Here is an 11657-nt window from a genome sequence, read left to right on the forward strand (position 1 = left end):
TCAGAACATTTTTATCACCCTCAAAACAAACTCCATAATCATTATCAGCCACTTACTCTTTCCATTTCTACCACCTGCTGTTCCTTTCCCCAGTCCCTGTCAACCACTAGTCTTCTTTTTATATTTATAAATTTACTTGTTCTGGACATTTCATAATATTTCATATAGATGAATCATTTAATATGTAGTACATTATGTCTGGCTTCTTTCAATTAGTATAGTGTTTTGAGGTCCATCCACTTTACAGCAAGTGCCAATATTTCATTCATTTTTTATTGCTGAAAATATATTGTAAAGAAATATCACATTTAATATTACCCATTTGTCAGTCGATAGTCATTTAGGTGGTCTTTGTTTTTTGTTTTGTTTTGTTTTGTTTTTGCTATAGTGAATAATGCTGCTGTAAATTTTCATGTATATATTTTTCTCTGGACATATGTTTTCATTTACTTTGGGTACATACCTAGGAGTGGAGTTGCTAGGTTATATGGCAACTCTGGTTAACTTTTCTTAAACTGCCAAAGTGTTTTGACAAATGACCTCATAATGTTTATATTCCCACCAGCAATTCAGTGTTTTTCCAAATTCTAGCCATTTGTTGGTATGTGTCTTCTATTTTGAGGGTTGTCTTCTCACTTTCTTGTGTTCTTTGAAGAAATTGGGTTTTAAATTTTGATGAAGTCTTTTTATCTATTTTTTTCTTTTGCAGTTGGTGCTTTTGGTGTCATAGCTAAGAAGCTATGCTGAATCGAAGGTCACAAAGATTTATTCCTGTGTTTCATTGAAAGAGATATATAGTTTTAGCTCAGAGGTTGATGATCCATTTTTAGATAATTTTTATATGTAGTGTGATGTAAGAGCCCATCATCATTATTTCGCATGTGAATATCCAGTTGTCACACATCATTTGCTTGAAAAGGGTATCTCCTTTCCCGATTTTTTTAAAAATTAGACCATATATGCATGTGTTTATTTCTGGGACACACTAAATGATATTCCATTGACCTGTATGTCTATTCTGATTTCAATATCACACTGTCTTAATTACGTTGCTTGTATTAAGTTTTGAAATCAGAAGTTTGAGTCCTTCTCATTTCTTTTTCCTTCTTTTTAAAGATGGTTTTAATTATTCTGAGTCTTTTGCATTTCTATCTGAATTTTAAGAGCAGCTTGTCAGTTTCTGTCAAAAAAAAAAAGTGCTAGCTGAGATTTGGATAGAGATTGCAACAAATCTGTAGATCAATTTGGGATTATTGTCATCTTAACTCTATTCCAATCCATGAGCATGGAACATGAACACAGAATGCCTTTCCATTTATTTAGTTCTTTTAATATTTCCATTTATTTAGTTCTTTTAATAGAATTTTGTAGTTTTTAGTGTACACTTTTTTGTTAGATTTATTCCTAAATATTCTATTTATTTATTTATTTATTTTAAATTTCAACTTTAAGTTAGATACGGGGGTACATGTACAAGTTTGTTACATACCCATGGAAGTTTTTCTGCCCACGCCCCCGCTCTGTTCCCTCTCTAGTAGTCCACAGTGCCTGTTGTTCCTATGTTTATGTTCATGTGTGCTCGGTAGTTAGCTTCCACTTATAAATAAGAATATATGGTATTTGGTTTTCTGTTTCTGCATTAATTTGCTAAGGATTTTGGCCTCCAAGTCTATCCATGTTGCTGCCAAGGACATGATTTCACTTTTTATGGCTGTATAGAATTCCACAGTGTATATGTACCACATTTTCTTTATCCAATCCACCCTTGAGGTGCACTTAGATTGTCTTTGCTATTGTAAATTGTGCAGTGATGGACATTTGTTTGGTATAATAATCTATTTTCTTTTGGATATATACCCAGTTATGGGATTGATTGCTGCATCAAATGGTCACTTTAAGTTCTTTGAGAAATCTCCAAACTACTTTTCACAGTGGTTGAACAAATTTACATTTCCAACAATGGTGTATAAGTGTTCCCTGCAGCCTCACCAGCATCTGTTGTTTTTTGACTTTTTAATGACACCCATTCTAACTGGTATAGGGTAGTATCTCATTGTGGTTTTGATTTGTATTTCTCTGATAATTAGTGATGTGGAGCACTTTTTCATATGTTTGTTGGTCACTTGTATATCTTCTTTTGAAAAATGTCTCTTCATATCCCTCGCCCATTTTTAAGGGGGCTATTTGTTTTTGCTTCTTGATTGAAGTTCCTTATGAATTCTAGATATTAGATCTTTGTTGGATGCATAGTTAGTGAATATTTTCTCCCATCCTGTATGTTATCTGTTTACTCTATTGATTGTTTATTTTGCTGTGCAGAAGCTCTTTAGTTTAATTAGGCCCCATTTGTCAAGTTTTGGTTTTGTTTCAGTTGCTTTCGGGCACTCAGCCAAACACTTTTTGCCAAGGCTGATGTTAAATGATGCTATTTCCTAGGATTTCTTCTAAGATTTTTATAATTTGAGATACCATATTTACATTTTTAATTATCTTGAGCTAATTTTTGTATATTGTAAAAGGCAAGGGTCTAGTTTCATACTTCTGCGTATGGCTAGCCAGTCATCCCAGCACAGTTTACTGAACAGGAAGTCCTTTCCCCATGGCTTGTTTTTGTCAGCTTTGTGAAGATAAGATGGTTGTAGATGTGCAACTTTATTTATTTTGATGCCTTGTAAATGGAATTGTGCTCTCGGTTTCATTTTTGGATTGTTCATTTCTGGTGCATAGAAATGTAATTTTGTGTGTGTGTATTGATCTTGTATCTTACAATTTGGCGTGTTCATTTATTAGTTCTTCATTTTTTCTGTGGATTCCTTAGAATTTTCTATATACAAGATAAAGTCATCTACAAATAGAAATTGTGTTATTTATTTCTTTCCAGTTGGGGTACTTTTATTTCTTTTTCTTGCCTAATTGCTCTCATTAGAACATCAAGTACTATGTTGACTAGAAGTGGTGAGAGTGGACATATTTGTTTTATTCCTGATCTTAGAGGAAATGTTTTCAAGTCTTTCTCCTTTAAGTATGGGGTTAGCAGTGGGTTTTTCACAGACACCCTTTATCAGGTTGAAGAACTTCCCTTCTTTCCTAGTTTGTTCATTATTTTTTACAAGATAAGATGCTAGATTCTCTCAAATGCTTTTTCTGCATTTATTGAGATGATCCTATGGAGTTTGTCCTTTATTCTATTAATATGGTCATTACATTTACTGTTTCATATGTTTAATCAAACTTGCATTCCTAGGATAAATCGCACTTTGTCAGGATGTATAATCCTTTTCATATGTTGCTGAATAAAGTTTGTTGAGAACTTTTACATTTATATTTCTAAAGGTATACTGGCCTGTCATTTTCCTTCCTTGAAGTCTTCGGTTTTGGTGCCAGGCCTCATACTGGCCTCATAGAATATTGTATATTGTAAAAGGTAAGGGTCTAGTTTCATACTTCTGCGTATGAAACTTGGATTAGGAAGTGCTCCTCTTCCCCTTTTTTTGAGGGGGTGAAGAGTTTGTGTCCTATAAACATATTTAGCAGAATTCACAGATTAAGCTATCTGAAACTGGGCTCCTCTTTGTGGAACATTTTAAAAAAGTATTACTACTAATTCAATTGCTTTACTTGTTATAGGATATTCAGATTTTCTATTTCTTCTTAAATCAGTTTGGGTAGGTTGTCTCTTTCTTGAAATTTGTTCATTTCATCTAGCTTATCTAATTTGTTGGCATATAACTTCTCAACTTCTCATAATATTCCTCTATAATACTTTGTATTCCACAGGTTGGTAATAATGTCCCCTCTTTCATTTGTGATTTGATCCATGGTTTTAAGGAAAAGTTTGTGTCCTCACGAGTATCCTTCTTGATACTAATTTGTTGGCATATAACTTCTCAACTTCTCATAATATTCCTCTATAATACTTTGTATTCCACAGGTTGGTAATAATGTCCCCTCTTTCATTTGTGATTTGATCCATGGTTTTAAGGAAAAGTTTGTGTCCTCACGAGTATCCTTCCATAAAAAACAAAACCTCCAGAAAATTCTATGTGAGACAAATTTCAACAGTTATCACGTTACAACAGTTACAAAGGCAAATTTAAAACCAAAGTGCCTCTGGTGTAATTTGTGGTAAATGAGAGCTTGTATTCAGACTAGACTTGATCATCACTGCTCAAAAAATGTCCCTTAAAAATTATCCAAATTTTGATACATCACCCATCATCCCTTATATCTATTTTCCAGAGTCTTGAAGTATTTCAGAAGTTCAATTAAGGCTTATCTCTCATCAGTATTTTCAAGTTTCCTCAGCAGCTGAACAAAATTAAGCAGCCATACAAAACTAGTACAAAACCCAAACACAAGTGCAGTAATTTTAGATAACATCTTATCATTTGTGACAAATAAAATGATAAATACCAATAAAAATACACGTTCTATCCCACAAGTAACATAAAACTCTAGTATTTCTTTTGGAGTGGCAACTGCAATAAACTGGAGTACAAACATAGTCAGAATAAGGAAACTCATAAGAAAGGCACTGTGTCACATGAAATCCACATAAGCGAAGTCCTCCACAAAAAGCATATTACAGGGACAAACCGTCTTTCCAGCTAAAGGCTAGTAGAGACAGAACAGCTGGAAGTCTCTGAGACCACTATCACCACTGGAGCTGGCCAAGGCGGACAAAGGCACTAAGACCATTTCTGCTCTCTGGGAGGAGGGGGGTCCTGCTCTGTGCTGGGCTGCACCCTGTTCCCTTCTTCACTGAGAATCTGAGCAGTCTTCTGGTGATAGCTGAGCACTTAAGATGCCAGCCTCAGAGCAGCTCATTCTGGTTTGCCCTATGCCATGTGATAAGGAGCCAGCCTGCCCATTTGAGAAAGGCTTACTGTTTCTGGAGTGAAGTCTGCCTAATTCTAGAGTGAAATATTAGCAGGACCTTTGCATCATCACAGATCTAAATTCACATTCTCTCCTGAGTTTGATCAGTAATAAAAGTACCGTAGTATTATTAATTCTCTGTCTGACTCCTCTGTCTAGTTCCCAATTTGATCTGAACTTAAAAGAGGAAGAAAGGCTTGTTATGTCTCGAGCTCCGAAAACTCCAACTCAAAGCTTTTATTGTAATGTTCTCAAGAAGTGACAGGCTGCATAAATAGCAGCTTTTTAAAAGGAAATTCCTTCCAGAACTTTGAAATTTTGGTTATCATCTGCCAGAGAGCTTGGAGGTAGACCTCCTTAGAGAAATGGCACACAGAGTTTGGGGCCTGACTGTCAGATTTCCAGAACCAGAGGATTATGCTATCTAATAAAGAAGAAAGAAAAAGGTCCTAGTGATGGAGTGAGAGGATGGACTGGGGATTAGGGAAAAACCAAGAGGGGCTGATTAACAAAAATTACATCTTTGGAAGCTAGAGAATTCACCACAAGCAAGCACTAACAGCAAGTTAGATTATGACCCACTTTGTCATTTTTAATGTCATATTAGATTTAATCCTCTGGCAGGTAGAGCTGAATGATTTTGGCTCATACTTTTTTTTCCCCCCAGAAAGAATAACTAAGACTAGTAATAACTGAAAGATCTGGCCAGATGTGGTGGGTGACACCTGTAATCCCAGCCCTTTGCGAGGCTGAGGCGGGCGGATCACTTGAGCTCAGGAATTTGAGATCAGCTTGGGCAACACAGTGAGACCTGATCTCCCCAAAAAATACAAAAATTAGCCAGGTGTGGTGATGTGTTCCTGTAGTCCCAGCTACTCAGGAGGCTGAGGTGGGAGGATTGCTTGAGCCCAGGACGTCAAGGCTGTAGTGAGCCAAGATTGTGCCACTGTACTCCACCCTGGGAGACAGGGAGACCCCATCATAAAAAACTGAAAATAAAATAAAATACTACTATTATCAATAATAATAACTGAAAGATCCAACCCTTAAGACTGTAAAGAAAAGTCAGTTTGAGAGGAAATTTTTCACTAATTTCTGAAACACTGAAGTAGAAGAGAGTAGAAGAGAGATGAGTAGAAGAGAGATGGTCCAATAAAAGGAGCAGAAGCTGGAGGATAATGAGAGGAGGAGGCTAAGTTACAGCAAAGCTGCTGAGACTACAGGTAAGATCAGGAAACCGTAATAGTCACTAGGAAAAAACAAAGCCATTTAGACTCCGCAGAAAGATAATGAAACTGCAGGTATGAAGGACAATATGGGTGCATATTTAGGGTTAAAAACATCACCATCCAAAGCTTTTATTATTGCAGACTGAGAGGTGGGAACGCAATGCGGGTGGAGGTGGGCTCGGGATAATGGAAGAGAGAGAGAGCCAGCTAGAACGTAACTGTCAGAGGCATTCAAATCAGAGCGACTACATCTTGAATAGGGGCTGGGTAAAACGAGGCTGAGACCTACTGGGCTGCGTTCCCAAGAGGTTAGGCATTCTCAGTCACAGGATGAGATGAGAGGTTGGCAGGACTGGTATCACAAGATACAGATCATAAAGACCCTGCTGATAAAACAGGATGTGGTAAAGAAGCTAACCAAACCCACCAGAACCAATATGGCAATGAATATAACATCTGGCTGCGCTCACTGCTCACTACATGCTAATTACAATGCATTAGCATGCTAAAAGACACTCCCACCAGCACCGAGACAGTTTACAAACGCCATGGCAATGTCAGGAAGTTACCCTATATGATTTAAAAGAGGGAAATCCCTGCCTCTTTCTCGGAAAGAATAATACACCACTTATTTGGCATATAATCAAGCAATAATCATAAAAATAGCCAACGATCAAACCTGGGTGCTGCTTTGTCTATGAAGTAGCCATTCTTTCGTTTCTTTACTTCTCTAATAAACTTGCTTTCACTTTACTCTACGGACTTGCCCGCAGTTCTTTCTTGCAGGAGATCCGAGAACCCTCTCTTGGGTTCTGGATAGGGACCCGTTTCCAGTAACATATATCATGTTCCTTTTGTTCATCTCTGTATAATTCAGTGCCTGATATTCCTAACCCATAGTAGCTGAACAATAAACATTTGTTGAATAACTAATTGGAAGAATGAAAGAAATGGGGGTTGGATATGTTTTCACTTAGTACAATAGCCACTGTGAATTGTGCTGTATACAACCAATGAGTATCATCTCAACCCATGAGACATGCCATTCATTCAGTCATTTATTCCATAAACAGTAATTGAGCATTTGCTAGGTTCCAGGTACAGGATACTAGACCCTTAGGAATAACTAACTAGTTTTTCTGTCCTGAAAGAGTTTGGAGACTAGTAAGAGAAGAAATATGTTTTTTAAAAAAATTAAGTTCCATACAATATTTTAGGCATTATCAAAACTACCCCAATTATCCTAGTCACCCCATACATCGAAGGCTCCAAGGAGTGAACCAGCTGGGCCTGCTCTCTGCTGGGCTTTCCTGACAAAGTAGGGAAACCAGACAGACATGATGGAAGAAGTATTACAGTTTCATGAAATAGCTTCTTCTAGAAGGCAAGAGATAGCTTTGCTGTGGCTCGTTATTTGAAATAGGCTATATAAGGTGATAGGTTTTTTTTTTGTTTGTTTCTTTTTTGAGACGGAGTCTTGCTCTGTCACCCAGGATGAAGTGCAGTGGCCCAGTCTCTGCTCACTGCAACCTCTGCCTCTGGGTTCAAGTGATTCTCCTGCCTCAGCCTCCCTAGTATCTGGGATTACAGGTGCCCACCACCACACCCAGCTAATTTTTGTATTTTTAGTAGAGACGGGGTTTTGCCCTGTTGACCAGGCTGGCCTCAAACTCTTGACCTCAAGTGATCCACCAGCCTCGGCCTCCCAAAGTGTTGGGATTACAGGCGTGAGCCACGGCGCCCGGCTAAAGTCGTAATTATTTTGATTTATTTATTTATTTATTATTTGAGACAGATTGTCGCTCTGTAGCTCAGGCTGGAGTGCAGTGGCACGATCTAGGCTCAATGCAACCTCTGCCTCCCAGGTTCAAGCCATTCTCTGCCTCGGCCTGCTAAGTAGCTGGGATTACAGGCGCCCGCCACCAGGCCCGGCTAATTTTTGTATTTTTAGTAGAGACGGGGTTTCACCATCTTGGCCAGGCTGGTCTCGAACTCCTAATCTCGTGATCCATCCGCCTCGACTTCCCAAAGTGCTGGGATTACAGGCGTGAGCCACCGCGCCCTGCAAGTCGTAATTATTTTAAACATAGGCTTTCACAGGACTTACAAGGCACACCTTGTTCTTTTCAGCTCTTTCCTCCTTCCCCCTAACCCTTTACTTTCACTTCACTGACTCGACTCCCTGTGCGGAGGACATAGCTAAGCGCTGTGAACGAATTCAAGAATAAAGAAGGCGAAGTCCTGCCTTCGCGCAGCTCGCACTGTCAGGAGGTTTAATCAGGGATGATAATTGAAAATAACTCGTGTTTAATCACCAGTACAGACGGTGTCAGTAAGCCCGCCTGGGGCGCTGCCTCCCAACCCCGCGGTGGCCTGCGCCTAGCAGCCGAGCGCAGGTGTGGCCGGAGGCGTTCTGATTCCCAGGGGGTATCCAGTGGCTGTGCTTGGAGGCCAGGCTTTTCAAAAAGACTAACTTGGAAAACGGCCAGTGACAGCGGGATCTGGCTGAACTGTGGGGAGCAGGGATCTTAAGCGTTCGCGTGCTGCTGGGGTAGAAAGAAAGGGCTCAAAGAGGGGATGATCCGGGCAATAGCTTTTTTACTGATCTGTAAGAAAATGTTCCAATGTTTTAATGGCCGGTACAGCCATAATGGTGCAGTGGTCCAGATCGATGGATATCGGCCCAGATACAGCGGCTACCTGTTCTTTTGCCTGCCAGGAGCACAAAAACAGTTTCTCAGAAGAAATGTTATTTCCATGTATATAATCATGTAATTCAAACAGGAGCTGCTGTTTACTTGCAGACCTTCTGAGTGACAGTGTTTGGTCTGGGGATAGGCGGGTCACAGTTGCTGGGACTACTATTTATTCGTCTTTATTACTTAGCTCAGTGTCTGGAATAGAATTAGGCACTCGATAGAATTGTTTAGGAATAAATGGACACAAATCTTTATTGCTTCGTTTGATCTCACTTGTAAAATTTCTGGAACTGTGTGACTCTGCTGTAATAGAAAGTCTTATCCTGTTTAGGCAGCTTAATATAAGTTGGTTTCGATATGTGCATTTCACGATATCTGGTAAGTTTCAAGAATTTGCTGGCAGCTGTCATTCAAGGCTTATGTTTACTTTTTCTTTTTTCCCTAATACAACGTTTACAAACTCCAAGAATTGTATCCATTTCACAGGTTGTCAGATTTAGGGCAAAAGATTTACGTAGGCTTTATAAATTTTACAGTTGGTACAAATGTTTGTTGATACTCTTGTTTAATTCAACGTAAAATAGTTGAGGACCTTCCGTGTACTTACTGATCACAGAGTTAAACATTATTACACAGTACTGTATTCCTCCAGGAATCAAAGGGCAGCAGCTCAAAGGCAATACGTGGATGTGAATGAGATGAAGCTGATCAAGTCAGAAGGAAAAGGAACTCAGATGCCAGAGCTCCCAAGGTCTGAATAGCGGGCAATTTTAGAGACAACTCTAGTTTTCTCCTGATGGCTGAAATTACTAGCAGCCTATGATCACTGTCCTTTTCCTGGAATAATAAGTTCAATGTGTCTGAAGGGGGCCAGAGTCATCTAGTGTGTTTACAAATGATAAAAGTAAGAGGTGTGAGTATGAATGTTGTTGTTCCAAGAAATAATTGCTCCAGGATGACTGCATTCTTTCGTGTGTGTGTGTGTGTGTGTGTGTGTTTTGGTTGTAAGTAACAAAGTAACTCAAAGTAGCCTAAGCAGGAAAAAAGAGGGAATTTGTTATAAAGAAGCAATAGTGTTTGATAGAACAACCCCATGGCAGGAATGTGTATGGGTCTTGTGAAGAGCCTAGAGCCAGGAACTGAAAAGAGATTTGATTCTTGCTCCAAATTTGCTTCTCTGCACACACCTACTACATTCTTCTCTCTGCTTCTCTAATCAACATGGCAGTCTGTATCCTTAGTTAAAATATTTGTATCATTAATTCCCCATTACTCAAATGACCATCACTTGAGGCTGTGGAGAAGGCATGTCCTTGTTGAGTGGGAGAATTTTAAATCTATGGGCTATTTTAAATGTAAGACACTATGATTCTACCAACTTAAGACTCCCATATACACAAGGATTCACTTCCATTGCACTTTCTGTGTCTGTTTATAGTACAACTGTTTTTTGTTTGTTTGTTTTGGTCTTATTCTAGTCCTTCATCTTTCATGTGGAGTCAATCACTAGGTGTTATTGGGTTTTGGTCTCAAAAGTCTATCATTAAATAATATTAGTTTTCTCAGTAGCACAATTCACAATTTCAAAGATTGGAACAAACCTAACTGCCTATCAACTAATGAGTGGATAAAGAAAATGTTATATATGTATATGTGTATATATATATATACACACACACACACACATCATGGGACACTACCCAGCCATAATAAGGAATGAAATGATGTGAAATAATGTCCTTTGCAGTAACTTGGATGGAGCTGGGGGCCATTATTCTAACGGAAGTAACTCAGGAGTGGAAAACCAAAAACCATGTGTTCTCACTTAAATGGAAGCTAGGCTATGAGTACACAACGGTATACAGAGTGATATAACCGACTTTAGAGACTTAGAAGGGGGAGGGTGGGAAGGGACTTACGGATAAAAAACTACTTATTAAATATAATGTACCCAACTTGGGTGATGGGTGCACTAAAATCTCAGCATTCACTACTATATAATTCATTCACATAATAAAAACCCACTTGTAACCCAAAAGCTATTGAAATAAAAATCTTTTTAATAAAAACAATGCCACACAAAAAAGAATATTAGTTTTCTTCCAATGCTGAAGGCTAATGTAAAAGGTAACAAAAGCCTGAGCTCTTTAATTAATGGGTACAAGTTAAGACAGAATCACATGAGGATTTGGAGTTGAACCTGAGCTCAAATCCTGTCCACATCACTGCTAGCTCTCTGAGGCTTTCCTTTCAACTACAAAGTGGAGATATAATACTAAACAACCTTATTGGGTTGCTTAGCTTACTGGGCTGTTTACTGGTTGGTTAATTAATATCTATAACATATTTAACAGTGTTACTATGAATGCAAGAATTTCCTGTAAGCACATAGGAAAGAGTAGTTATTATTAAGTAATGGTAAATAAAAAGCAGTTGTATAATTCTTTTTTTAGTTTAGGAAACGCTTGCACCTAGATTTTCTCATCTAATATTCATTAAAACCCCAAAAGGCTGATAATATCCCCATTTTAGGGAAGGGGATGCCAAAAAACAAGGAGATAAGAACACCTAGCTATATCAGAGACCCAGCTTTTTGTAGGCTGACTGACCTAGGTGATACACGAGGTCCTGTACTTGTTCATTTATTCACACATACAACAAATATTTACTTCTTACCATAAAGCGTTTAAGGAACCTGGGGATGTAGCATAAACAAACAAAAATAGACAAAAATCTTTGCCTAGAAATATACAAATATAGGATATTTTATAGAATATATAACATAGAAAATAGAAAAATTAAATATGAAAATAGCCTAATTTTTAAGGTTTTTCTTTTTTAACACACCCTT

General features: G+C 38.2%; 1 protein-coding gene across 1 annotated transcript in view; it reads right to left on the reverse strand.

Moving 5' to 3' along the window:
* PDE4DIPP2 (PDE4DIP) overlaps positions 1–11657 on the reverse strand; it is a 295357-nt gene that overhangs the window by 235399 nt on the left and 48301 nt on the right. The window lies entirely within an intron of this gene.

The sequence above is a fragment of the Aotus nancymaae genome, unplaced genomic scaffold (assembly GCF_030222135.1).
Source record: "Aotus nancymaae isolate 86718 unplaced genomic scaffold, 86718_ANA_hifiasm-v0.15.2.pri h1tg000007l, whole genome shotgun sequence".
Taxonomy (NCBI): Eukaryota; Metazoa; Chordata; class Mammalia; order Primates; family Aotidae; genus Aotus; species Aotus nancymaae.